Consider the following 385-nt stretch of genomic DNA (forward strand, 5'->3'; position numbering starts at 1 on the left):
GGCGGGCAGAGCGCAGAGAGTCAGTGCAGCAGCCCCACGTGAGTGAGCCTGGCCCCTCCATGGGACCCTGCTTAGGAGAGGAACCCAACACCTCCTTATCACCCTGTAAAGCTGCTCTGGGGAGACCCCCCTGCAGCCCTGATCCAGCTCTGGGGCAACAGCACAAAAGGGACGTGGAGCTGTTGGAGCAAGACCAGAGGAGGCACCAGAGCTGCTGCGAGGGCTGGAGCAGCTCTGCTCTGAAGCCAGGCTGAGAGAGCTGGGCTGGGGCAGCTGGAGAAGAGAAGGCTCCTGAAGGGGACACCTTAGAGCAGCTCCAGTGCCTAAAGGGGCTCCAGGAAACCTGGAGAGGGGCTTTGGACAAGGGATGGAGGGACAGGCCAAG

At 62.3% G+C, this 385-nt stretch overlaps 1 protein-coding gene across 1 annotated transcript in view; it reads left to right on the top strand.

Annotated features, from left to right (window-relative positions):
• Positions 1 to 385, top strand: part of LOC104403855 (A disintegrin and metalloproteinase with thrombospondin motifs 7-like) — a gene marked incomplete at both ends in the record, with an annotated part of 20045 nt that overhangs the window by 12908 nt on the left and 6752 nt on the right. The gene's annotated exons all lie outside the window — the stretch shown is intronic.

This window comes from Nestor notabilis, unplaced genomic scaffold (genome assembly GCF_000696875.1).
Source record: "Nestor notabilis isolate BGI_N333 unplaced genomic scaffold, ASM69687v1 scaffold15133, whole genome shotgun sequence".
In the NCBI taxonomy this organism is placed as follows: domain Eukaryota; kingdom Metazoa; phylum Chordata; class Aves; order Psittaciformes; family Psittacidae; genus Nestor; species Nestor notabilis.